Source organism: Excalfactoria chinensis, chromosome 1, assembly GCF_039878825.1.
Source record: "Excalfactoria chinensis isolate bCotChi1 chromosome 1, bCotChi1.hap2, whole genome shotgun sequence".
Taxonomy (NCBI): Eukaryota; Metazoa; Chordata; class Aves; order Galliformes; family Phasianidae; genus Excalfactoria; species Excalfactoria chinensis.
The window spans coordinates 156,257,442-156,285,125 of record NC_092825.1 but is presented as its reverse complement, the minus strand read 5'-3'; the positions used below and the strand labels follow the sequence as shown (position 1 = coordinate 156,285,125).

The following is a 27,684-nucleotide window of genomic DNA, read 5'->3' as shown; positions in this document are numbered from 1 at the left end:
TCTGCCTTGAATGTCAAGTAAAAAAGTACTTGTTGGTCATCATTAGATTTCCCGTGTTTAGAGTATTAAACAAAGTTAAAACAGGAATTAGTTTTTCATCCAGATGCTGTGACTCAGTGGAAATGCATGTGTTTATTTTAGGATATGATTTGACCTAAATTTGCATCTTGGTCAGATTTGTGTACTGACTTCTTTTTCTTATCCTGTTCTCTCCATTCTGGGGTCTGAAAAAAGATTGCTGAGAGATCAGCTTTAGTGATTTGTATTTAAGTACTCCACATTTCTTTGCTGGCCTCTTCTGTTTGTATGTTGCTATAAGCTGATCCCCCATCAAGATTGGTGTCTCGGGAATTTGAGACTGTTTCCGGAAGGGTTTTTAATCAAAAGGGAGAAGAACAAGCATTTTAGGCCAGGGTGGAGGGGGGCTGGGCTCTAGTTTTGTAGACAGAGTGACGGAGGGAGTGGTTTTGCAAATGATGTTCAGAAGCAGCTGTTGTTTCATTTTCATCATCATGATGCTGTACGTGAAGATCAGCAGAAGGGAAAGGAATGGCAAAGGGTCTCTTGAAAGAAGAAAGAAACTGAAGGAAAAGGTAGAGGAACATAAAATGGAGTGAATTAGAGAGCAGGTGAACAGGTCTGCCCAAGGATGGAGAAAATGGGCAGAGTAAAGGTGGTAGTGTCATGGATTTTAGCCTGTCTGGTCAGGGTCCCTGGGAATGTATTTTGTACACTGATACACTGATACACTGATACACTGCTTTTGGAATGGTTGCTAGCCAGGAAAGGTGGATTAAGGTAGGAGCAACATCTCCAGGCTGCAGACATAACTTTGTCCTCTCCTTCTTTACCCCCTTTCCTCTCTCTTGCTTAAAGGCTTTTTCTCCAGTGCTTCTCTGACTAGATAAGAGTACCTGACTAAACGAATAGACAGCAAGACTTGCTTGATTCTTGACCTGACTTTAATCCAGCTTTAAATTAGTGTATGGAATTGTAATAGGGTAATTTATCTCCTTTGTTTAAGTAAACAGATAACATTGAGGGCAGCTAACAACCTTCATTTGTATGCAGGAAGTTAGAGGGAAGTAAGGTTCTTTGGTACCAGGTCATTTCCTTGCCTGAAGATTACTTGGTAGGGAATAATCATCATTCACTGATTTCCATCAGCAACTTTACATGGTGATGGCAGGTAAATCATAGAGTAGAGTACAGATACTTGTAAATGTAGCAGCTTTTCAGCAAGGACCCAGTTAACCCATACAGAACTTCCTTTTAGCACGGCTTTTAAAAAGAAATAAGGAGTGTGAAATAACTGTGCTCTATATAAGAGCCAACAATAAAGCACATGTGGAGGAAGCTTCATTAAGATCGCTTGACCTATGAGTAAAATAAAAAGGAGGACAAGACAGACTTTCCTAGTGATTTACTTTCTGTGCCCATGAATCATGTTTTCTTCCTCTGTTATTGTGATTGCATTTTTTTTTTTTTTCCCTCAGCACTGCTTGCCCTATCATTATGGGTAGAAAAATAAAGGGATTGTGATATTTTCTCAGCAGTGATGAAAGGAACAGGACATTTCAAGGACATGCTATAAAAGTTGCTGGGACTGTAAGATGCCATAGCTTCATCAATTGGGGACTACTGTGTGTGGTCTGTGTTGGATTAAGCAACGTTGCTGAAGGATGATAGCCATTACCATAAGTAATACTGGTTTGGCATATTCACCTGCCGTTTTCACCCTGTTGTGGACAAGTACACTTTTGGGGACCTAAACCTCATAAGAAGGAAATCTAGGCATTTTGTGTTGCCAGGGAACCTGGTGAAAGACACTGTTTAAATATCAATCACCAACTATGGAGGGTTTGAAGTGTTTTGTCTTCAAGGGGCTTACTGAAAGGAAAAATAAAAATAAAAATAAAAAATAAAAGGCACAACATTCTGAAAATTTTAAAGAGATATCAAAATGTTGAGTATTTGCAAACTAGTACAAGATGAGTATATTTTAACTTGGATATCTGTGGGTTGGCTCTTTTCCTATTTTTGGTAGAGAGGAAGGGAAGAGAAAGCAGGAGGGGCTGAGTGCTCCTCCGCTGACTGGAAGCCCTGGACCTGGAAACCACAGAATAAAAACAGCAGATGTGAAACAGTGGCTTCTGACTCCCTTCATATGAGCACAAATTCATCAACTTAATAACATCGTTTAAAACTTCTCTTTTGGGGCCATGCAAAAAAAAAAAAAAGAAAGAGCACGGAAGTAATTATTACTAGTGTAAAAAAAAATCCACAAGACGACATTTGTCCTTGGTAAAATGTTTCTTCATATTGCTTTATGGATTCTATTTATCCAGACAAATTATTCCCAAGATGTAAAGCAGCACTTCTGACATCATGCGAGATTACTATAGAAGACTATAATGTGGAAGTGGCTTTGTCATGAAAGATGAGTGTTCCTCTGGCTGTGCAGCAGAGCTATATGTTGGCCAAAGGAAGGATAAAAGCCCCTCATGATGTTCCGAACTCCAACCAGTATTTCCCTTCAAAAATAATAACAGTTAGACATTTTAATCCAATTACAGTAGCAAGTCGGAAAATCAGAAGGCTTTCATACTGATGGTATTGTGTGAAACATTAGTTGAGCTATGCAGCTGAGTCACTATAGAGGATTTAATTATGACAGTTACTGGTGTTTTTCAGAACATCAAAGTCCTAGCTAGTAGATTATGCAGCAGATGTATTACATGAAGTAGAAGTTGATGATGGTTTTCTGGATATTTGTTTTATGTACCAAGTGAGAGCATAATTATTGAATAGGTTGTACTACCGTTCTCACAGCTTTGTCTTCTTTGCTTTATTATTTTTCCCAGTAATTGCATTTTTTTTTTCTGTTAGAAGATGAGTTGGTGGAAAAGAAGCATCAACCTCTTAATTAGCTCAGCACACTGAATATCAAGTCCAAGTGCCGGGTCCTGCACTTTGGCCACTACCACCCCAGGTAATGCTACAGGCTTGGGTCAGAATAGCTGGAAGACTGTGTAGAGGAAATGGACCTGGATGTATTGGTTGACACCCAGCTGAACATGAGCCAGCAGTGTGCCCAGGTAGCCAAGAAAGCCAATGGCATCCTGGCTTGTATCAGAAATAGCACAGCCAGCAGGAGCAGGGAGGTGACTGTCCCTCTGTACTCAGCTTTGGTGAGTCCACACCTCAAACACTGTGTTCAGTTTTGGACCCCTCACTACAAGAAAGACATCAAGGCCCTGGAGCATGTCCAGAAAAGGGCAACTAAACTGGTGAGGGGTCTGGAGTTGAGGAAGCTGAGATAATTCAGTCTGGAGAAGAGGAAGCTCAAGAGTGAGCTTACCACTCTCTACAACTGCCTGAAGGGAAGTTGGGTAAAGTGGGAGTCAGCCTCTTTTCCATGCAGCAGAAACAGGACTAGAGGAAACAGCCTCACATTGCACCAGGGGAGATTCAGGTTGAACATTAGGAAAAAGTTCTCCAAGAGACTGGTCAGGCACTGGAACAGGCTGTCCAGGGAGGTAGTAGAGTCACCATCCCTGGAGCTGTACAAGAAACATTTAGATGTTGTACTGAGGGATGTGGTTAGTGGGAAGTGTTGGCAGTGGGTGGATGGTTGGTCTGGATGATCTTGTAGGTCTTTTCCAACCTTGGTGATTCTATGATTCTATTACCAGGCTGGATATGGTTCTTGGCAGCCTGGTCTGGTGGTTGGCAACCCTGTATACATCAGGGGGGTTGAAACTAGATGATCATTGAGGTCCTTTTCAACTCAGGCCATTCTATGACTCTGTGATGATTCTATGATTGATTATGCTAGCAAGCATGTCATTTGGTATGCATTAAGGCTAAAGGTAGATTGGTTTATTTCAAGGTTGTTTTCTAACTCATACAACATATGTAGTTCTTTTCTTCAGCAACTATTCAGTTAGTAAGAGTAGCACAAATCTCCTCCAGCTTTGCAAGAATGTCAGTAGACATAGGCTGTTACCAGCAGCAAACACAGCTCATTCACACAGGTGGGCTGGAGGATATTGTCTGAAAAAAAGCTTGTTATGTTTCACTTGTTACGCAGTGTATTTCCTAATGACAGTGCTGAGTATAAAAAAAATACTCCCGTTATTTGCTGTGGATAGTTTAGTTCAGAAGCAGGATAAAAGTGTGACGCCCTCCCTTTTTTACGGTAGCAATGTTGGTAGAATTTATTCTGGGAAGAGTGCTGAGCTGTTATATAATTGCAAAGGTCCCTCTGGCCTAGCAGGCTTTTTCCAATTCTGTAAAGCTCACAACAGTTCAGGGAAAAGATGAACAGCCTTTGCTGGGACATGGCATCAATTGTGTGAGAAGTGGAAGTGGGTCATTCTGGACATAAAATTTAATGGAAACGTGTTTTGTCAACATCAAGACAGTTGAGGGCCCATCTGCTGAGGGTGTGTCCACTTCTCCTGCCATGACATCTGGTTAGAGGCAAGAGTAAATTTCCCCCCATGAATCATGCTGGAGCTGTAGAGCTGGGAAATAACTGCTCCTTCTTTCGTTATGCTTGATGTCTCAGCCTAGAGTGGGAAGTGCTGTGGTTTAGCAAGGGTCCCAGTGGAAAAGGAGGTTTCAAAAAACACTGGGAGGAAACAACTGGTAAATCCTCGTATCATAGATGCTGAGAAATTTAGCTCTCTTTGTGGCGCTATTAAAATAACAGAAAATTGCTCACTTCCTAAAACACTACAGAAGAGATTTTTGTGATGCATCCTTTCCAAAAGGGGATAATGCATAAAAAAAAAATAGAAGGCAAAACGAGGGAGTTTGTTTCAGAACTGTAGATGCAGTGCATTAGATACATTAGAATGGAAAAACTGTTATTTAAAAATGCTGTTCAAAATGTGATGGTTGGGGCTAGTTCATTTTCTCTTCCACTTGGGTTTGAACATTTCACGTCCCATGGAAATTAGATATTGAAACTAATGTTCCCAGTAATAATGCATTAAGCTGGAAAGTGCTGGATCTCAGGCATATTAAGCAGTAAATACTCTGCATTTTTATTGTTGCCACATACCTTTCAGTAGTGAGTCCCATAATAATACAATATTATGCCTTCAACTGATGTGTTTATTGTTCGAAAAAGATGAATAGGCAGATGCTGACCCTGGCTGCCAGATAAAAGGGAAGATTTCCAAACCATTAAATGTGATACTGAACTTGCTGCATTAAACGTCTATCTTCATTTTGGCTAGGTCACTTATCTGCTAATTGTGATCTGTAAGTCTAGCTGCACATATGTCTTTGAAATACTGTCAGAAAATCAAATCCTCCATTTGCATTCATAGTGGACAGAGGAACACCTCAGTGCCTTGCTTTATGATGGCATCCTAAAAACTTCAAAATGCTTTGCACCTTTCATTGCGAGGCAAATACTGCTGTAAAACCCATGTCTCTTTAGTTGCACTAAGGCTAAAACCCTGTCTTGGAGGTTTTTGGTAATATATGTACCCTCTGAGTTACAAAAATCAGTTCATGGAAGGCAGGCCTTCTTAGCGTGGGTGCCGACTTACATGAAGACAAGAAACTTTTTCCTCATGGAGTGGAGTCATCTCTGTCTCACAATTTGCAGGTTAGATAATAGACAGATGAAGCTCAGCATAAGCATATCCTTAAAGGGATATATTTTGTTGAATTAGAGAAAATAGAATCTGGAATGATCTAGCTAAACTATCGAATGTTCAACTTCCATTTATTTTCAGTTGTCTGTGGAGCTAAGGAGATGATTGTCTGCCTACGAAAGAATCATGCTGGATCTGCCTTTAAGTTGTTGCAGGATATACAGTTGGGTGGGCACTTCTGCATGGCTGAAATGAGAAAAGTGTCTCTCGTTTGTTTCCTCCAGCCAAGCATATATCTCTAATTTTAAGGGCATTCTACCCTTGGTTTAGATTTGTTTATTTTCATTTTATAGGCCCCATTTTAAATCCATTTTAATGAGCTGTTTATGCAGTGGTAGTATTTTTAATATATGTTTGGGTTCTATGCAACTCTAAGTCAGTCAATGATGCATGGAGAGGGCATGAATTAATAATACGGCAAAGGCAACTAAAATATCTGTCTCCAATAACACCAACGAAGCAAGATTTTGACGTGGGTGTCTGTCTGATGCTTTGCTTTCCTTGCTGGGTCTGACAGCCTGAGCTGCTCTCCTACCCTTGGGGTGGCTGATGCTGCCAGCCCTTCTGTACCCTGCAGCTGGTTGGGACCCCCCACCTGATGCATTAAGCTCTCAGTGAGGCTGTTATGGTGAGTGTGGGGTGAGCACTGGAGAGCAGAGGAGTGCCAGGATGGAGTCTTTCAGCCCATGTGCTGTCTGCGGGACACTCATTCCACACTTAGCTCACTGCATTTGAGTGAAGTGGAATAGCACTAAGCATCAGGCCAGCACACCTAATTAGCACAATAATCAGTTTCATGTGAGGCATTGTTGGCCAGTTTGAGAGCCTGTATGAGCGTCTGGAAAGCATTTCAAGCAAACTTCCCAGTCACGGCTCTGATATGGAGCGTGATGTATGGATGCTGTCTGGGCATGAGTTTTTTGGCTGCTTGGACTTGTCCATCCAAAGTATTGCTGCAGAATCTAGGAAAGTAGCAACTGGCCCATTTCTTTTTCAACCTAAAGCAATGCCACTGTGGTAGTGTGCCAGTCCCCAACACATTAGATTCATTAAGAGACAGAGCTAATTTATCACTTACAGGGGTACACTGATGCTGCTAAGAAACTTTCAGCCACGTGGTTTGCCTGTAGCTCTCCTAATCACAGCAGATCTGCATGGGGCAGTTCAACCACCTGACCCAGAACACGAGGTGTGACAAGGCCTTTTGGATGGTCTTTATGTGTGCCTGCTTCCTGGCCATTCATAAGGAGCTTCATAATATGTCTCCAGACATATCTTCAATATAATAACAAGAATAATTAAAACTCAAATACCAATTTGGTTCTCTGACCATCTGGGATCCAGGCTGAGAGATGAGATACAGTACAGACCCTAAAGCTGTTAGTAAGGTAAGCTTTCTTACTCTTTTTTGTAATTAATTTAAATGGTTCTTAAATGAATTTTTAAATGAGTTCATGCTCACAACAGCTTTGAAGGTCTGTGGCTGTCCAGTGGGATCTGGCTGCTGCTTCTATTGCTGTGTCTTGGCCTGGCTTCCAGCTGGAAAAAAAGTACTTCTGTATCAGTGGAGTGAAACCTTAGCATGGTGATAAAGGAAAGCAAACAGAAATAATTGTAAGCTTTTCTGAGTGCCATTTAGAGAATCTCTGTTCTGATATATGGACACCAGAAAGAAAAACAATCAGTAACTATAACAAAAGTGCTGGGAAAAAAGTATTACATGTGCTTTATTAGAATTAGCGTGTGATGGCTGAGTTACTTCCTTGTAAAGGGGAACACTGAAACATCAAGGGTATAAAGTTAAAATTGATTAAGGTGTAATCCATGGTAGTGTTTTATGGAATGTCACATTTTAATAGGGTTTTGTTTTCCCCCAGTTGAATATCCTGGAAAGTTTTAATTAAGTTTTGATCCACTAAAGCAAGAGAGTAACGAAGGAAAGAACTGAAGAGTGGTATAGCCAAAAATGGAGGGCTCACCTTTGTACTTGCCCATCCCAAACAGCAGAGTCAAGGAAAGCAGCAATTGACTCCTTTATTTTCCAACGTGTCACTATGGCAGGGTGCCATTTGCAGACTCATTAAATTCATTAAGAGATAGAGCTAATGGTATCACTTGTAGTGGTACACTGATGCCACTAAGGAACTTGGAGGGCCCAGATTAAGCCAGTGGTGTATTGCACCATGTGAGCAGGGCAGCTTGGTTGGAGTTGGGAAGCCTTGTGCTGAGGCTGTGTGTCAAGCCAGGGAAAAGCCAGTGCATCTGGACTTCCAAAATCCTCTATAGGAGGATGAACTAGAATGAATCCTAGATAGGATGAAGGGGAGAGGGAATCCATCCAGATTCTAGTATGGATTCAGCAGGAAAGGAATGAGAAAAAGGCTAGCTGTTTGCCCAAGCTTCATTTGAATTACAGGGGAGGCTGAGATAGGTGAAAAACTAGCTTATCTAAACACAGACACAGGTATTTGGCCATGTGAGTAATCTAATGCTGTCTATACCATTTTTGTTTCTTAAATAAGTTGGGTTTCTGGCTCTGTGTTTGTTTCAAGACAGACTTTTTCTTTGTAACAGCAGTCAGCCTAGTATAGATGCATAACAGAGGACAAAATCAGCTCCTGGCTGTCCCAACTATAGCTAGCTTTGTCCCATGCTTTGCTGTAGCAGTGATGCAGAAGCAGCAGTTTGAAGGGCCGATCCTGCCCCAGGTTCTCAGCCAAGTCCTGGTACTGAGTTTGGGCAGCACCTGTTAGGGGACAGCCACATGATGTCTCTGAATTGCTATCAGCTTCAAAGCTGCTAGTCACATGGCTATTGCTTTTAGTCTTAAAAAGCACAAGTCACTGGCAATGTTTAGGACTAAAGCTGTTCTTCAGCATTAGAACAGAGCTTCTGTAGATAAACACCAGATTACGCATACTGACGTGGCAAAATATGGATGAACTGCATCTTATGTGTGTAATTAATACTGCACATATTAGACATACTGTGAGTTTGTGAGGTTCATCTACAGGTCAACTTTGATTCAGGGCCTATCTCAGGCCTCAGCACTTTAGTCTTCTTTTTTATTATTTCCAATCTTGTTTTTGCTCTGTGCCTGTTGGACACTTGAAATCCCTACTGGAAGATCTGCTGCTTGGTGGGTAGTCCAGGGTTAACCTAAGGAGATCTGCCAGCTGTCTTTCAGACCAGTATGATCTCAGCTGGTGGCATCTGCAAACTATGCACTGGGAATTATCATCCCCAAGAACAAGTAACATCACCAAAAAGGCAGTTCAGAGGCTTGGGTTTCAGTCTGTTGTTTGTGATAGCCTCTTGAATTGGTTATGGACCTGTCAGGGACTAAATGACGTACCATGGGAAGCTTCATCAGAGAAGGAATACCAGGTTGCCAGTGGGAATTCCTATTGAGGCTTTCCTTTCCATCTTCCTGGCCCTTTTCAGCTCATTCCCAGGCAGTGAGCCAGGAAAATTCCTGTTCAGTTCAAGCATACCAGAGCGTGATTCCCTGATATGTGAGCTGTGTGTAAGGGATGCCTCACAGTAAGTGGATGACTGTATGACCGAGTGCAACTGAAAAGAGTGCAGGAAGAAGAAGAAAACAGGAGCTGCTATGACTCAGTGTTTTAACTGGGAGACATTTGGTATCCCTTTACTTCTCCATCACCTGGAACCCAGACAGACCTTCAGCTCATAGTTGAGGAGCAGCATCATTCCATTTGTCACTTAGTCTGAACTGGGCTTCAGCTGCATCAGAACCCATCACCTGCTGCTTTCCAGCCTGTCTCTTTGGTCTCACTTTCCTTTACCTATTCTTACTCCTTACCTTTCTCATATTCTGCCAGGGGAACACAAATTCCTGCTAACAGTATATTGTATTCACCAGTGAAACAACAGATTGTCATTAGAGGAAATGAAATGACTAATAGCAACCGGCCTGCTCTGCTTTTCTGACAGGTCAACTTGTTGAGAGAGGTTTGGTAGCTGATAAGATAACGGAGTGGAAAAGAGACTGAGAGGCTGCTTCATTGAAACTTAGAAAAATCTCATGCCCTGTAGATTGGTTGATGTTCTGCCCTAATATTTCAATTTTATTATTAACCAGAAAAGCAAAATAAAGTCAGAGTTCCCAAGGCACAGAAAAACAAAATGAAAGATCCCAAGGCACAACAAACCAAAACAGCCCAAATAAAAATATGCTTGAAGACATGCATAATGTATTAACTGTATTTTGCTTCATTTGTTAAGAGCAAAAGAGAACAAATAACCAGTGTTTTGGCCCCTTATGGGCCTCTGTCTGGGACACACTTAAAAATCATAAGTTTAAAGAACTTCTTGTCATAAAAGTTTTTCAAGGTCTCCTACAAATATGTATCAACTATTGCAGGTTCTTGGACTATATGGAACAGAACATTTCCCTCTGATTAGCTAGATAAAATGTATGCAATGAGTAACATAACTGCTTTAAACCTTCAAGTGTCTGGCCATATATCCTTGCACATGAAAGTGGGTGCAACAAAACTGTGCATTCCAGTTTACAGGCATATGGGCAAATGGGATTGGGCCATTAAAGCATAGATGCTGTGACAGTGTCCTCAAAATTGCTGGGAGAATTTGGAAGCCTCTTCCTCTCCCTTGTCTTATGTATAAATCTTCTTACAGTGAGACATGGTTAGTGGTGATGGGTTGATGTGTGGACTAGATCTTATTGGTCTTTTCCAACCTTAGTGATTCCATGGCATTGAAGAAAAAAGGTTTAAAGGCTGTTGTTTGGTTGTTATTTATTTATTCATTTATTCTTATTGTTCTGTTTCTCTTCCTGAGGGCCATTATCCTGCAGATGCTTCAGAAATTACAACCTTATTTCCAGGGCAGAAGCACTAGTTCTGTCTCCAGTGCTGTCCTTAACCTGACTCCTCTTCACATACTGTCTAGTCAACATGCATCTGTCTGGTCTTTTGTGCCAGAGCTTGCTGACACAGCCATGACTGGGAACTTGCAGGAAACATCATCAAAATATGCCCTTACCAGAGCAGCGTGTGTTCTCTGAGGGACTTTATATCCTCTTCTGTATTTAAAGCACTGCATATATATGCTCTGGAGCTGCTGACAGATGGAAACTGGTGTTATTAACAAGCTGATTGTAAAGGTGGCAAATTCCAGGAAAAAAAACAAAGCAGATTTTCTTCCTATTTTAATTAATGTTGTATATTCACCTACATTTTTAACTAAACAGGAGGAGTTTCAAACCTTTATCTGAAATGACTTTTGCAGAAATCTGGATATTGATCTTTGAAAATGTATAAAAATAGGACTTGCAGATCAGAGAAGTGCCCCACTTCTCTGTTAGCTTGTATTTGTGGGCTGCGATACATGCAGACCATTACTGTTTTTGGAAATGCCTTATGAAACATTTATTCTCTCACAAAAGTCTTGTTTTTGTCATCTCTACTTGCAGCCACGGTAGTTCAGCCGCAAAAGTGGCTGCTATTCCTTGAAAATATGGCTCTTATAACAAGGCTAGAGGAGGCCTTGTCTTCATATTCTCCAGTGGTGACCTCTGTTTGCACTTGCACAGTCTTCAGTCCATGGAAGGACTGTCTGTGCATGCAACTTTGCTATTATTCTATCATTATTTCCATTATTAGCTCATAGCTCAAATGTCTTACTGATGGGCCCATTACAAATGCTCATGCAAGTCAGTTGCAGGCACAGGAATAATCTGCTTTGTTCAAAATGTGACCTCAATTTGCATGACCGTAGTTTCTAGAGTGCAAACAATTTGCGATGCTACTATATGAGCAAGAATAAGTGCTTCAAGGATTAATTCCAATCAAGAATTCTTTCTTCTGGTTTTGCAGCATTTTTGGACATGCAAAGCTGTGGTGATGTGAAAAGATGATACCTTTAAAATTCTCCTTTGGAAGATACACCCTGATATTTGATAGGACAAGAGGGAAAGGCCTCAAGTTGTTCCAGGGGAGAATCAGGTTGAGTATTAGGAAAAAATTCTACTAAAGAGTGTTCAGACACTGGAACAGGCTGCCCAGGGAGGTCACTGTCCCTGGAGGTGTTGAAGAAATGCATTGATGTGGCACCAACCAGACATGGTTAATGGGCAATATCAGTGGTAGGTGGATGGTTGAACTGCATGATCTCAGAGGTCTGTTCCAACCTTAATGATTCTATGATTCTATGTGTGCACTGGATTTTGAGGTGTGGGGGGAGGGTTTTTCTTTTCTTTAATGTACTTTTATTCAAGCTTTTTTTGCCACTTGTTGCTGGCTACAAAGTCAGTGGTAACACTGCAAAGGCACAGCCAAAATGTAACTGGAGATGTTTTAGGATCCTAATTATACTTTTGTTTCTCAAAGTCCTTGTCAGACTGATTTCTGCCTACAGAACAGCTTGTTAAAATTGAAGTGTGCAGGCTAGGTTATGTGGGTAGGGAAACCATTCTGAAAAGTAATGACCCATCCTTCCACCAGGGTCATTTCCCCACTCATTACTGCAATGGTGTGAAGTTGCAGAATCCCTCAGGTGTCCTCTCTCAGTCTTGCTGATGGATAGCCAGAAAGCCTCTTCTCATCTCATGCAGAACCTATTGGAGGTGAATGCTGGCATAGCGAGACACGCAGGTGTCCCTTCCAGGCCTAATTACCCAACACACAACTGAGAGCAAAAGTGAAGGCCATCAAGAAGCTCTGGCACATCTTGATCCCAGCAGTTTATTTAGTGAGAAATAGCCTCTGGGAATCCTCACAAGCGTTTCTCATTCCTCATGCCCGTAATCCAGAGAAAGAATGCACTTTCAAATCCTGGCTTTACTCTTCTATACTTTAAATAGTATAGGACATGAGTTCTAAACATTATTTGTAGTTAACCTCTTCTGACCACAGAGTCCACTTTCTGGCCTCAGTCCCATCAGATTATTTTGAATATACATAAAAGTAGCAACAGACCTTGGTTTGAGAAAAGGCAGTTCAATCCTAAAGACCACTTCCCTCTGCTTAGAACTATTGTGCTGATATCATCAGTGCATTAATTTTGCTGGGTCAGTGGCAGGACTTTATCATCAGTAAAGCTCTTTAAGAAACCAGTATCAAAAGGAATTGGAATAAGCCTTTTGCAAGAGAGGATTGAGCTTATACTGACTCATTAACTTCTGATAACTCAGTGCCTTTTTTTCTAGGAAAAGAGAAGTGACATGGAATGCTGCTGATACAGAGGGGAGTTGTTGGAAGTCTTGTCCATGTAGTAGATCTGTTTTGGCAGAGGATTATCTGTGACAGAGAGTTACTCATCTGAATAATATCTTAATTAACCAGAATTCATATTTCATGTGCAGATTTCCCAAATCATTGCACTGATCAAGAACCTTTGCCACTTGTTCTCATTCTTTTCTTTCAGTAACAAAGAATGAATAAAACCAAGTCTTGCTTTCCATTGCTCCTTAGGATCAGCTCTGGGTACTGACTCGCTTTTATGGTGCTGCTTGTCCCGCCATAAAAAAAACAAACAACAAAAATAATGATGATAATGCAAAGTTGTTGTTATTACTATTATTATTATTATTTATTATTTATTTTTTTTTTAATAGACCCAGCACTCACACTCCTGACAAAAACATTATGCTCCAGGCTTTTTTTTCCTCTCATGTGCATTTGTGCTTACTTGCTGCTTCCTCTTAGAAATTATTTCCTCCTGTTCATAGTGGTCTCATTACCAGATATATGGAGGATGCAACATTGTGTACTGGAGATGTAATATGGCAGAACAACAGATGATTTTAATTGCAGCATACTGTTGCTCTGGATAGAAGACAGAAATATGCCATCTCTTAACAAACGTTGACTGGATCATAGTCCTTTATTTTTTTGATACCAGGTTTCAGAAGTGGCTCTAAAGTCAACTGGTTTATATCACTTTTGTCCCATTTTATGACCTGTTTATGCTGTTGTTATACATCATTTAGGCAGGCTACACTGATACTAAAAAAAATATCAGTGTTTGTATGATACAGTGCCTTATTATATTATAATGGGCAAATTACTGCTGTTTTTATTCCTGTTAGGATCTGCAGTAATTTAAGCTTGGTTGTAGGTGCTTCATACTAATATTCAAATGGTTATGTGCTCTGAAATATGATGGTGTTTCCTACCTTCTCTCAATTAGATGGTCTGTCACACATATATGGCTGCTGCTACTTTAAGCTCACATGGCTGACCATTAACTCCTTGTGTCAGTGCTAGTCCACACACTTCAAAAATATGGATATTTAGTTAATATTTGAGCACGTGTTTCTAGGATATCTCATTCTATCTCTGTGCACTGCAGCTGCCTGGATGCTTTCAACTGGATCTAACTTTGAAAGTGATTATTTGCCTCTCTTCAGCATTTGTGAGCTATCTGAAGTACTGGTCTAGTTTTGGGCTTCCCAAAAACCAGAAAGTCATGGACATGCTGAAGCAAGTCCCATTGGAAGGCCACCAACATGCTCAGGGGGGTAGAGCAGAGGATGGCTGAGAAGTGGAAAAAGCTGGGACTATCCAGTTGAAGAAAAAGTCACTGGGGGATCTTGCTGCTGCCTACAGCTACCTAGCGAGAGAGGATAGAGAAGTCAGAGCCAGACTTGTCAAAGGTTCACAGTGATAGGACAGGAAGAAACTGATACAGTTTGGGACCAATGAAATTCTGATTATATATAGTTGGGAAAAAAAATCACCATGGGTGTGATCAAACACTACACAAATTGCCCAGAGAGACTCTGAGGTGTTTCCATTTTCCATTTACCTCCCAATTCCCTTTAGATATTTATAAACATTAATCAGATCCTATCGTCAGTCATCTTTTTTCCAAAATGAGGAGATTCAGGTTACTCAGTCTCTACTTGTAAGGGAAATGCTCCTGGCCCTTTGTAGCCTTCCACTGGACACCCTCTAGGAGATCCCTGTCTTTTTTGAACCGAGGAGCCCAGAACTAGAGACAGTATTCTAAATGTGACCTCATCAAGGCAGAATTGATAGGAAAGATCACCGCCCTTAAGCTGCTGGCCATGCTCTTTTTAATGCACCTCTGGATACCATTGGCCTTCTTGGCCACAAGAGCACGTTGATGGTTCAAGGTCAACCTTTTGTCTACCTGGACCTCCAGATCCTTCTCCTCAGAGGTTCTCTTCAGGTCTGAAGCATGCAGTTATTCCTCTCCAGGTGCAAGACACTACACTTGCTCTTGTTAAATGTCATCAGATGATTGCTCTCTGCCCAAGTCCCCAGCCTGTCCAGGTATTCTTGAATGGTAGCACAGTCTTCCGGTGTGTGTATTCTGGATAGCTACATGGCTGAATGAAATTCCTCTCCAGAGTTTCATACATGGTGGCACTGCAAGAGAGAAGAGAAAGATGTTGACTTGCAAGACAGCCAAGGACAGAAACCAGAGCTCTAGTCTGTCTTCTATTTTTAGCAGACTTGGACAGGAGCTCACACCAAATGCCACTGCCAACCTGCAGTTTTTATAGGCTGTAGCTATCAGATGAAGGACTGGGAGACTCCTGTCATCTTCTATGGGCACACTGGGTCCCAGCCTTGTCCCCATGTTCCCTGCTCCCTGCCTTCAGTCTCTGGGAACCCCAGGTTGCTGGCAGCACAGCTGAAGTGTATCATGGCATTTGCCTTCATTACAGACTGTTAGCATTGTGTGCTGTGACATGTACCTGGTATTTATTACTTTTTCCCCAGGTTGCATGTTACTGTCTTGGGTGGATGTGACCCAGTTTCCAAATCCCACCCTTCCTTCTTTCCCTCGCACTAACTCAGAATCGAGCTGTATTTAGCACTGACCCATAGAGCCCACAGCAGCCAGCTGCAGTCCTCAGCCCCTTCCTTTCCTGTTTCCTTTACTCATTTTTCAGCTGAAGTGGATCTGCTCTTTCTGGTGCTTAGTATGGGAACCATGCTTCTCTGGCCCTAAGTAAGTGCAAACACTTTCTGCCCCCTGCCAACAGTCATGCGAGAAGTTCACGTGCCAGCTGCACCAGATTAGGGAAAGAATGACTTGTCCCATAAACATGTGCCGTGAATAACAGCCACTCCATAATTCAGTTTTCAAGTCTATAACACATTTTGATCAAACAAGTAATTAATTCAGTTCACCGTTTCAAGTTTGTTATGAGCAGTGATTTCAGTAAGGCACTGTTCAGCAGTATAAATTCTAGCACGTCCTTATTTTCGGTATAAATCGTAGTGCAGCATCTTGTGATCAGGAAAATAGGTCTTTAGCTCTCTGGTCAGGTGTCCTCCATGTCACAGCTGTCTGGGGAATTTCCTTTGCGACTTACTGTAGAGAACCTGCTTTAGCAGGGTTGTTGGACTTGATGATCCCCAGAGGTCCCTTCCAACCCCTATGACTCTGTGATTTTGTGAATTTAAGGTAGGTAGCAAAGAGTTATGTACAAGTGAACAGCTCTTAGTACACCTCCATGAGTCCTTAAAGAATAGCAGTGCTGGGAGTCGAACATTCATGCACTCTCCCAGCCCAGTGTGATCTCACTGGAGGGATGGGAAGGATAAGGAAATTTTTTGCACTGTGTCCAATGCTAAACCTTGCAAATCTTTGTCAAACAACAAACTTGTTGTAGTTGGTGGAGCTTTATTAATGCATTTGCTCCATTAAAAAAAAAAAAAAAAAAAAAAAAAAGGGTCTTGTTCTAAGTTTTGAAAGCTTTTTAATTTCCCCTCATGCGTACTATTCCCGCATTATAAAAAGGCTTCGTCTGTCACTTGTAAAATGTACTGCAAGCTGTACGACTTGCATAACAAATGGTACATTAAGATAATCAACCTCTTCAGACCAGTAGGTCATGGCACTGAAACTGCCTGTTCGTGACAGCAAAAGTTCCTCAGCTTCAGAAATCCTAGAAAACACACACATCCCTCAAACAAACCCAGAGAGAAATGATCTCCCCTTCCCCACTGCTCCCCTGCAGTGCGAATGGCCTTTGTCTATCACTGATTCTCCCCCAGAGTGAAATCACATCCACCATTCAATACAAAATTAATAAAGGTATATAGAGCATGTTGAGCAAACACTGACATATCCCCAATGGTGAATTTACATCCCCCTGTTCTGTTTAAAATTAATAAAGGAAGACAGAGCACGCAAAACCAACACCAGGGAGTATAAAAGCCCCGCATGGAGAGCCTGTCGTGTCCTGGTGCTGGGAAGCAACAATACATGTTAGGCAAAGCACTCATTGACAGTCTCGTTTGCCTTTTTCAGCTGGGTTCAGAGGGCTCGTGACAATGTGCCCTGTGGATTTGTCACCTGGGAGGGGGCATCTCATGGGTTATTCATAGCGTGCACAGTGTTGCAATGAGCTCTCCTCCCCTTTTTCTTGCAGGTGATGCATGGAATAAAACACTACTGTAATGTGGGACTGGCTCAGCCATGTCCCACCTCCCAGGTACCTTCTGCCCTTGGGTCTCCCATAGGCATGCTCTGCTGTCATTTGCCTGTGTTTATGAGAGTGTAAAATTTTTCTGTGATCTGAACAGCCAGCAAAAGGCTTCATCAGCCATGCTAATAGAGCAGAGCCTGCCAGAACAAGAGAATGCAGACGCTCCTAATGTCCGCAGCTAGTCCCCTTCAGCAAATTGCCCTATTTTTGTACAGGAAATAGGTGAGAATTTCTGAATGAAAATGAGAATGTCTACCTCGGCAATTACCCTGCCCTCAGCAGGTAGGATTGTCTTTGCGAGCATAGAACTGAACACCGGGAGGATGGGCTCTGCAGTCATCCAGCAGCAAACGAGGCACAATCCTTTATACCCAAAGTGTTCCATAACTGCTTCCTGCCTGGACCTTCTTACAGCTGCACCCTTCAGCGCCCCATTGGCAAGTGCCAGCCATTGATCCGGCTGCAGGCACTGTCCAAACTCATCTGGAGCAGCTGGGAGCTGTCAGTTTCCCCAACGGTTATGGCCACACATTTCTGAAGAGATAAGAGTTGTCTTGTATTGCATGCTGGCTTCAGGTTAAGCTTTTCTTTATCGCTCTGATGTTCTGCAGACACTGCTGGTTACCCCCAGGTTCGCAGCGCCAGCTTCTCCCACCACTTAATGCTTATTTTATGAGCCCAGAAATGATGCTGCACGGAGTGGAGCTGTGCCAAGAAGAGTTGTTTCTGCTTGTCTTCACCCTTGTCTTGTTTTTTTTTGTGTGTGTGTGTATTTTTTTCCCTCTATACTTGCTGCAGCTGAAAGGGGTGAGCACAGGAGCTGAGGGAAGAAAAATGCCACCCAAAGAGCTGCAGAACCTGATGGCTGCTGTGCAAATTTACAGCTGCCTGTGAGAATCTATCAGCACTGTTTCACAGGCTCTTAGAATCATAGAAGCACAGAATGGCTTAGGTAGGAGGGGACCTTAAAGATCATCTAGTTCCAAGGCCCCTGCTATGGGTAGGGTTGCCACCCAACAGATCAGGCTGCTCAGGGCCCCATCCAGCCTGGCCATGAACTCGTCCAGGGATGGGACATCTACATCCTCTCTAGGCAGCCTATACCAGTGTGTCACTGTCCTCTGTGTGAAGAATTCTTCCTAAGATTTTTTTTTTTTTTTAATATATATATTTTTATTTTTTTAAGTTTAGAGCCATTCCCCCTTGTCCTGTCACTATCAGACAGTGTAAAATTCAGTCTCTCTCCTGTTTATAAGGTCCCTTCCAGTACTTGAAGGGCAGGTCACCCTGGAGCCTTCTCCAGGCTGAAGAAGCCCAGCTCCCTCAACCTTTCTATGTAGGAGAGGTGCTTCAGCCCTCTCATCATCTTCATGACCCTCCTATGGACCCACTCCAACAGTACCACATCCTCCTTGTGCTGGGACCTGGATGCTGTACTCCAGCTGGGGACTTACAAGTGAAGGGTAGAGGGGTCAGTCCCCTCCCTCTCCCTTCTGGGCATCCCTCTTTTGATGCATTACAGTTGGCCATCTGGGTTGCAAGTGCACACTGTTGGCTTGTGTCCACCTTGTCATCCATCAGGATTCCCAAATCTCTTTCCACAGGGCTGCTCTCAGTTCCTCTACCAATCTGTACTCGTGTGTGGGATTGCTCTGACCTCAGTGCATAGTCTTCCACATGACCTTGTTGAACCCCATTGGTTCATGTGGACTTCTCAAGCCTGTCCAGGTCCCTCTGGATGGTGTCCCTTCCCTCTGTTGTGTCAACTGCACCACTCAGCTTGTTCTCATCTTACAGCAACTCTTATAATTGCTGCTTAAAGAAACAGTGGTTGGTGCAGGTCTGGTAAATATCTGAAAATGGCACGGAGTGTCCTGGCGGTCAGATCTCTTTTGGGAATAGCTTGCAAAAGCTCTGGAGGTACTTCAGATGTCGTACACCCGCTGTGGGAAACAGGGTCTCCAAATCTGTTGCTGTACATCCTATTGTGCCCTGTGGGCAGACCCAGCTCTGTGGACCGTGGTGCATGGCCAAGCTGCTAAACCATGAACTTCATAAGCATATTTTGTAAGTGATGCCTTGCAGCTACCTTAAATGTGAGCTGTTTGCTTGGATGAGTTGCCTGTGCATTAGGTAGGATGAAGCTGTGCAACAAAACATCTTCCTTCCAAGAAAACCCCTTCCTGTAGGCTAGTCTTCAGTCATCTCTGTAACCTTTGTCATCCTCCCCTCCCTGGGGAGACTTCTGTGTGACCTTTGCTATTCTACCAAGGCGTGTCATAAATTATTATTCTTTTAAATGGCACTTAGTCTGTCGTGGTGGCTGCTAGCCTTGAAGATTTGCAGTCTACCCTGTAATTTTGAGAGGAAAAAAAATGGCTAAGTGACAGAAGAAATATTGTACTTCACTATAAAACTACTTTTGTGTTTGGTTTTCTGCTCAAGTCATTCATATCCCTGTCACTAACCTCATTCAGGTCAAGGGCTTGAGGCAGAGCATGGGCATAATATTTTTGGTCAGAACAGTGCATCTGAATATTACAAACATCTGTAATTTTGAAATTGAAATGAGCGTGGTGTTACATCCTCAGGCAAATAATATAAAATCATAATAGATCACTGAAGTTTGCATTTCTTTTGGCAATTCAAAACAAAGCTCTTTTAGCTCGTTATTCCTGACATTAATGAAGCTTCTAACACAGAAGGAGCTTCTTCTTATGGCTGCAGATTGGATCCATATCCTGCAAACTTTATAGGAAATTCTGTGGGCCTAGGAGTTAAATAATAAAGCAAAAATTAATCAGACACACATTAAGTGTGAAGCGTGGAACCAAACATCTGCAGTGCTCAGTGGATGTCTGGGCAACATACTTGCAGCGCTGCTTTGCCAGCTTACATCTGGAGTGGTTCATCAGAACAGAACAGATGCTAGTGTGAAATAGGTCATCATAGCAGCAGGGCACTAGAACAGAGATATTTCCTTTTTTTTTTTTCTTCTCTTTTTTTTTTTCAAGCAGTAACAGCTATTTCTTTTTATTCACACCAATTACGAAAATGTTAGCCAATGCAGTATGAATGCATAGAGTGTGACAAGCCAAGGCTCTTAAAAGGGCATCAAGGTAAAAGCCAACCTAACGAAGCTTCGGTGAAGCATAACAGATAAACCAAGTATCCTCTCACAGGGTAGAGCAAGTATCCTTTAACAGACATGGTGTCTGTTGTTTTTTTTGTTGTTGAGATGATGATGATTTGTTTTTCCTGCTTCATTTTTGCATTTTACTAGAGATGTTACTGAATGCCTTCTTGGTGGCAAATGCCCAGAAGCAGAGATGCTAATTCACAGGAGTTTCATCAGTCATTTCAAAGGAGAGGTCACACAGATAAGAAAAATGAACAGTACGCAGTATGTGAAGCAGTGACATTCAATGAGTCCTTGTCACTAGCAGCCATTAGCATGCAAGCCTGCTGCTATGTTTCAGTGCTTTATGTGCTTTTCTTGACCAGGCAGGGAGCCTTCGGAGCACTGTAGCAGTTAATGCCATACAAGCGATTGTTTCTTTCTTGAATGCCTTATATTTTTAGTACCATTTAGATGCTTCTCGGTCCCCCTGTGCATCTAAAATTTTAAAGAGAATCAAAGAATGCATAATTTATATCTGTCCCAGAGGTAATGGAGTGACTCAATGATATCTGTGAAGGGGATGATTTTAAATTTCATGTCTTATGCAAGAGGTGGTTTTTATATGAAAACTACAAAAATTGGCCTCGGGGATACCCAGATAATTATCCTCATAACAACGGGTGTGGATTCCAGGGGGATTACAGCTGAAAGCTGTGGTGTATTGGATTTACCCTTGTGTATCATAGTTGTCATAATCAAAAACATAGCAACTCATAGATCTTGGGGAATCTGACTTGTATTTTGACTTTGAATAGCAAATGCAGGAGGTGTGAAACGACAGGTTTGCCTCGACTCCGCTGAAGAATTCATGCAAGATGTAAGACATTTGTTTACTGCTGAAATTCTATCCCTGGGTTAAAAGAAAAAAACAATTGTTTACTGATGTTGTGCAGAACCCATCAGCACATGCTTTATCGCACAGCGCAGTTCCACTAGACTATTTCTGGTTTCATTTACCAAAAGCCTAGAAGTGCCATGGCTAGAAATAAATGTCTGCTTCTTTGATATGCTATATGTTTGAAAATGCACTTTAAGGTCTGTATTACAGACAGTTCAAAGGGAATATAAATTGGTGTACTATTCTCTCTCTTTTTTTTTCCTTTCCAATCCAGTCCCATACATTCACTGCCTTTTTTATCAGCACTGTTTTCCATAACATGTCTTTAGAAAGAACTTAGCATTTTGTATTTTATTTAACTCGGGCTTTGTTATATTTAAATAAATGTTAAGATCTTGCTGCTTCCGTAGTTTAAAATGTTTAACATCCTCTAAACCAATTCCACACTGGCTTTTAGCATTGCGTATCCAAGGAGACAGCTGATCTTATTTTCTTCTCCTTTCGAAACTCTCTAGGTTTAACGATTCTTTCCACTTCTTGCAGGATTGGCCATGAGAATTTGTAACATTCCTTTGGAAATACAGTGATGGGGCCGCTGAGAAGTTACCCTCTTTTGTACAGGTCTGTAAACTCTGCCACATTCTGACTATTTCGGTATGTGGATTCCTGTGCTGTTTTGTTATCTTTTTTTTTTCATCTCGAACGCATGCAAGTCAAATGAAAATCTAATTTTAATCTGGAGCAAGTGTTGCAGAGAATGATTTTGGTTTCTTGCAAAGTGTTTAGGACATAACTCCATTCTGTTACCGTTATATAAATGCATAGTAACCCATTCATCTTTCCTTTGAAGTGAACTATTACAGCTTATAGTGTTGAACTGCAGAAAGGAATTGGGCCTGTAAGTCATTTTCACATCACCACTGCGTCTTTCAGTGTGTGCTGGAACTTCTATACCCTGCAAAGCCCTGTGGTCAATGCCTCCCACCCAGGTTGCCAGTGTGTGAGTGGCTGTCCCTCAACTAATGCTGGGGCTACTTCTGGAGGCACAGACAGATAAGAGTCAGCAGAATAGCTGGTGCTTTCGGGTCAGGAGGAGCTCAGGTTCATGGAAAGTTTAAGAAAATATATTAAAAAAGGAGTTGATAATTTAAGAAACTGTTGGAAGGGCATAAAAGTAATGGCTTGATTCGTGGAGTGTCAGCATGGCAGAGAGTGCTGAGGAGCCTGTAGCTAATGCTGTGTCCTTGTCAGCCAGAACAATAGTGCATCGAAGTATAGTGGCCTACAATCACAGTGATTTAGAGGGTAGAAAATACTCCTCTGCATTTCAATGTGTTTTTTTTCTTTGCAGGTATGCTATAGGGAAAATCTGATTTTTTTATTGTTTTTGAAGGTAGTACAGAACAGCATTTTTATAGACATTTTGTCAGAGAGAATCAACTTCTCCATCTACGCAGTCATACCCTGTGATCAGAGCACAATGAGGGCTTGTGAGAGCTGTGTCTGGCCCTAAATAATGGTTTTGAAAAATGTTCATGTTTGAATATGTTCTGTTTTGTTCACTTATTTGCCTGACAGCGCTGTGGGTATAATTGCTTTTCTTGTTGCCTCTGTGCAGTCACTTAGCGTTCCATTAGTCTGCATGAGTTCTGTAGGGAAAGTAAGGAATAAAACCCAAACCAGGTGGTTTTAGGGTAACAGAGGTATCCAAAACTACCTTCAATTTATTCTCAGGAATTACTATAAGTTGGTAGCGCCTTTTAATATGACCCCAGCTTCAAAATGCCTTGGAGACTGAACCTAGATGTAAACCTTACACACGACTACAGCTTCTGTAATGAGCAATGGGCCTAGATCCTGCTAGTTGAGATGCTGCAGATACAGATCTAATCGTGATGCCTCAGGCCTGTGTTGAGTGAAAGCTCTGTGCTCAGAAATAAGTAGTTTTTCAGAGTAATTGCACAACTGTTGAATGATCTGTGTCCTTCTAAAGCTTTACGAATGCACTGTTCTTTTTCTTTAATGATGTTATCCCTCAGGGCAAAATTTCTGTTTTTCTTTGGGGGCAGAGGGAGGAAAAAAGTGCAAACACTGAAATGCACTCAGGATAAAACTGAAGGGAGAAAAAGGGAGAAAACTTGTTGCACATGTTGGCATTTGGAATGTAAATCCTTTACGAACAGCAGTGACAGCTTTAAAAAAAACCTTCCTTTCCAGGCTTGTCTGTGAGAGCTGTTTGAATCACAGCTCACCAAAGGCTTCCAAGAGCTGCATCTGAGTTTGCTGAAGTAAAGCGTGGTTGGGCCTAATGAATTTGATACAAATGCAGCCAACAGCTGCTCTGAAATAGAGTTTAGGCAAGTTGTTTATCTAAACACCTTTTAGAAGCTTTCTCTCTCACAAGTCTGATTCCTGAAAAATAATGGCTTTTAGATATACATTCAAATTAGCATTGCATTGTTTAACACAAATACGACATTAATTTGATGTATGTGCAATTAGATACATATTACCATGTGGCATGAAATAGTTGGGGTACTACTGTGCTGTAGTTTATTATAATACAAAGGAAAACAAATTAAGAGGGAAGACATTTCTTCTGAAAAAGGGAAACCATGTGTAATGCTCCGAGGCACTATCAAAAGGTGTTACATTTAACCTTTGTGAGAAATAGATATTTATATCAGTAAGAATGCCATCACAGATGCATTTTTCATACTGCATAGTTAAAGAGCAATTATACAGCATTTGCCTGGTTGAAAGCTGAACTCACCTGCCCTCTGCCTGGGGTCTGAGCAAAGCTGCCTCTGCAGCTGTGTAGGTACCTATTGTAACACTTCTCTGTAGCATCTGGTATTGACATTGAAGCAAAACAGGATACTGGTCTAGCCAAATAATTTATTTAATCCGGGTCACCTTTTTCCATTTATCCCATGACTTCCACAGCAAATTTTGTGTATTTTTTTTTTTTTTCCTTATAAGTATCTTCCTGTATGGTTCTTGTTTTCTTACACTTTCTTTTATTTCCTGCTCATGATCCCTTGTACATTCTCTAGAGGAACTTCCTTTTCCCTTTCTGCCTTTGTGGCTTATCCTTATTTTACTGGAATTTCATTCATTTATTGCCAAAGTTTCTTAAATTTTCCTGTTGGGGTCCCTAAATGATGGACTTTTTCCAGTGACTCTCAGGACCTCTCAAATATTTGCCCTTGACACTCCTAGGAAGAAACAGGTGTATTGGCTTTATGTTAAGCAGAAGACACCAAAGGCAGTGAGGATAGTTCAGAGCAGGGTTAGACAATGGGCTGTGGCGTGGGATGGAAAAAAGTCCTCATCTTCTGGGCTCATCTCCTCTGCTCTCCTCATGTCGTGGCCTGCTGGCCCTGTGGTCAGCCAGGGCTGGCTCTTGGTGGGGTGTGAGTACAGGGAGTGCATCTCCGTTATATTGCTGCTTCTTGAGGGTATTTTAACAATTATGAAAAAAAAAAAAAAATTAAGCTGCCAAAAGTCATGATGAGGGTTAGAAAGAAAGGAGGAGAAGAGCCTAAGGAGAGCACTTATCCATGTGAGTGTGTAAGCATGTCAATCATACTTTTGATCTCTGACCGGTGCTTCATGCATAACTGGAGAGCCCTGCTGCCACTGGCTGTGTTAGGTATTCCTGCCTGCCTCTGAGCCACACTGCTGGAGGACCAAGCCCTGGTGCCTGTGGGCCCTGTGATGGTCCAACTCTGCCTCCCCAAGCTGGAGGTGATGGACTGGATACTCAAAGAGGTGGCTGCATGGAGGTTAGCAGAGAGGAACAGGGTAGGTCAAGGCACAGACCAGCAATCCAAGGGGGCAAAGAGGCATCTGTTTTCTCTGTGCACCTTATGTGCAAATTACCTGGGAGAAAGGAAGGGGATGCTGCTACCTGTAAGTGTGCCATATGTGCATTTGATGTATACATCTGAATTATTGAACAGATGGAAAACAAGTAGTCTGCTAGCTGGAGAAAATCTATAAGCTAGATGCTCAGGGAAAATGTGGCAGAATGAAATGGAAGGATAGGGAAAGTAAATCTCACTGAGCTGCCATGGAGGGACAGTTGCATTTCATTAGAAGAGAAAACAAGATGGTGAGACTGTAAAAGTTTATGTGTCCAAATCACGAGATGTTGTTTCCAAGTGGTTCCTAGGTATGGCAACAAGTGCTACTTCTGTCTGAGGAACAGAGGTATTCTGAAACACCACCCTGTTGTTTAATCACAGCTACTTCCCAGAACAACAGGGAAATGGTTGAGAGGCTCCTGCAAACTGCCCTAAGTGTCTATAGACTCAGATCAGGAGAAACGCACTTTACTTGTCTCACCCCATTGCCCATCCTCTTATGTTTCAAAGTGGCAATTAGTTAATGATCTTTGCCTATCTTAACTCATGTGGTATGCCATAAAATAAAAGGTGATCTTTCATGCCAGCAGTTGAGAGTGCCCTTGGGACACTGAAAATCATCTGGCTCATTTGCCTGTGTTGCAATCAAGATGTCTAAATAATCTGTGAGAGATGTTTACCTGATACATTCTTAAAACAAACACCACCACCACCAAAACAAACAAAAATGAACAACAAAGCAAAGCCCCAAAACATCTTCCAGCATGGAGTATTTCAGTTATTCTTTATATAGTCTCCTCCAGAACTACACAACCCTTAGGGAATATTCCTAAAATCCAGGTTATGCTTTCTTTGCTCCGTATTAAGCCACTTGGTGTCTTATTTCTTGTAAAGAAAGGGAAAAGCTGAACATAACTTTCTTTATTGCTGTCTGTTGAGTATTGAAAGAAAGAATGCCTCTGTATTGGAGATGTTTGTTTATTTGTTTGTTTTTCAGAGTAAGCAATTGTAAAACCTGCAGATACCAATTTAAAAACCTTCTGAAAGGTTTCTTTCTTCTTCCTGTGTAGCTGCATCCCTCTGTGTACTGTGACTTCTTAATTCAGGCGCTAGTGCTAAAAACCTGGAAATCCTCAGTATGACTGTCAAATGCATAAAAATTTTGTAAAATAAGCCCAAAGTTTAGGAGATTGATAACTAAAGGTGGAAGTGTACCCTAAATTAAAGTGGCTCCCATCCTTATCTTACCTCAGTCTAGGTGGAATCCCTGCCAATGTCTTTTCTCTCTTCTATCCTTTAACTCCTTCTGAAGTATGATAGTAGGTAATGAATGACATTGTTTGAGAGACAATAAGAGTGGAACTGATAGCTTTCAACATATGGATAACTACACATCTTGCACCTTTTCATTGCTCACATTCTGGCTGCACAGAGATATGTGAACAATGGATGAGGTGAAATGGTGGCTGTAGCGCATTTCAGAAACAATGATTGTTCATTCAGGTCCCTTTAAAGGAGAGACAGCAAAGAACTGCTAAGTTTTCTGTCACTAGTGTCCTCAGAAGAATCAATCATGCATCGTGAATAATAATAATAGAAGGGGGAGGACAGATGCTCAGCCAAACATCATCAATATTGACACCTTCCAGGAGGAGTAATCAGTAATCCCCTTGACCAAAGCAGGTGTCACAGCAAGATAAAAGTCATAAGCTCCAGCTCCAGCGGGAATCTGTTGCCACAGACAGAAAGATATGAATTGATTTCCCTTCTGAAAAGGAGTTAAAACATCTTCTCCAGTTGAGAGAAGGAAAAATCCACTGTCACTGCTATGGCCCAACTCTTCAGAAATGACATTGAAACTTACAGAGCTTGTTACAATAAAAAGAAAGAAAAAGGAAGGAAGGAAGGAAGGAAGGAAGGAAGGAAGGAAGGAAGGAAGGAAGGAAGGAAGGAAGGAAGGAAGGAAGGAAGGAAGGAAGGAAGGAAGGAAGGAAGGAAGGAAGGAAGGAAGGAAGGAAGGAAGGAAGGAAGGAAGGAAGGAAGGAAGGAAGGAAGGAAGGAAGGAAGGAAGGAAGGAAGGAAGGAAGGAAGGAAGGGAAAAGAAAGAGTGTTTAGGTGGCTGAGTGCCAACCGAAATAAACAGTAAGAAAAAAATCTTTTTTCCACCACAGGTTTATGTATTTCCCCTTTTACTTTTTTGCTAAAAACATGTGGAAAACGAACAGACAGTAAACTGTTCAAACAGAACACATTAAGAGATTTTATTATTACTATTATTTGTTTTCATAAGAGAAAATGGTAGTGAGTTTGGTTCCAGAATTAATATATTTGCAATGCTATTGCCTTCAGAAGCTACATCTGATGATTATTCACATCCTTGCTGCCAGCTTCAAAAAAACTCTGACATCAGCTTAGTTCAGGAGCAACCTTTGTTTATCCTTAGAACTCAAAACCCAGCAATGTTCAATCAATACTATAAGTAACAGTAAGGCAAATACTTGAATTTGACAAGAAAGTTTCAGCATTTTTTTTTTTTTTAAGCTTAAAGTGTAGTGTCCCTCTTTGGGACTAACAGTTCTAAGATGCATGGCTCCAAGCTGACAGAATAAAGGGGAATGGTTTTAAACTGAGACAGGGGAGGTTTAGGTTAGATATTAGGAAGAAGT

General features: G+C 41.6%; 1 protein-coding gene across 5 annotated transcripts in view; it reads left to right on the top strand.

Moving 5' to 3' along the window:
- The window catches only part of ENOX1 (ecto-NOX disulfide-thiol exchanger 1), a 360,206-nt gene that overhangs the window by 89,303 nt on the left and 243,219 nt on the right, over window positions 1–27,684 (top strand). For all 5 annotated transcript variants that reach the window (XM_072358786.1, XM_072358747.1, XM_072358765.1 and 2 more), the window contains exon 3: window positions 21,693–21,770. The gene's annotated coding sequence lies outside the window, so the exon portion shown is untranslated. The remainder of the gene's footprint in view (window positions 1–21,692; window positions 21,771–27,684) is intronic.